The following is a 905-nucleotide window of genomic DNA, read 5'->3' as shown; positions in this document are numbered from 1 at the left end:
TGGAGAGAATCTCCTACTCTGGGTGAGAGAGGTCGAGATGGCCATCGCATCCGCCATGATCCAGACCGAGCTACAGGGAGTGGCGCTAGCCATCCAAAAGCTCGGTGGTTGAGCGCGAGAATGGGCACTGACGTGCGGCACTACGGTCGGAGCTGCGTTTTCCTCTTGGGCGGAGCTGAAAATGCAGCTCTCACGAGTGTTTCTCGCTGCCCAATCAGGCATATCGCATGCGATCGCATTTCCTTGTCGCCGGACAGGGCAACAAAGAATTGGTGGACTTTGTCCAAGAGATGCGTACTCTCATTGCCGGGATGGCAACAGATCTCTTTCCTGAGGCGGTCACAATGCCCGTGTTTATGGAAGGCCTCCGCACTGACGCGGCCAGAATAAAAGTCTATCATGTGCATCCGTCCTCATTTTAAGAGACGATTAATGTGGCATTGAATGCCGAATTCAATTCAAGTCAGTACGACTTGGTTGGAATGCACACTTCAACAGCTCGTCGAGCGGGCCTATGCCCATAGAAGTCAGCTATGCTGAGGACGAGGAAGCAGAGCTCCAAGCTGCCGGGCAGCATGCCCACACACGACGGTGTTTTGTCTGTTGAGAGACCCGTCACCTGCAGAACGGCTGCCCCCTGCGCCATGCGCGCCAAGGCTCTTCGAACCATCGCCCCAATGCCTACTAGTCTGGTTCGTCGCGGAAAAACGACACCACTCAGTAGGCGCGGAGTGACCTACTGGGGAAGAACTGAGTTCTGTTGAGCCTCAGAGAGGCAAGATCAACAGGGCCCAGCCTTGAAGAGCTCCATGTTCTTAAACACGGATCGTGTGTGCAAGCCGGGCTTGCTGGTCATGGGGGCGACCGTAAAGGGCTTCGAGAAGCCATGGAGGATTCTCATCGAA

The sequence above is a fragment of the Plasmopara halstedii genome (assembly GCF_900000015.1).
Source record: "Plasmopara halstedii genome assembly, contig: Scaffold_816, whole genome shotgun sequence".
Taxonomy (NCBI): Eukaryota; Oomycota; class Peronosporomycetes; order Peronosporales; family Peronosporaceae; genus Plasmopara; species Plasmopara halstedii.
This window is presented reverse-complemented; position numbering follows the sequence as displayed.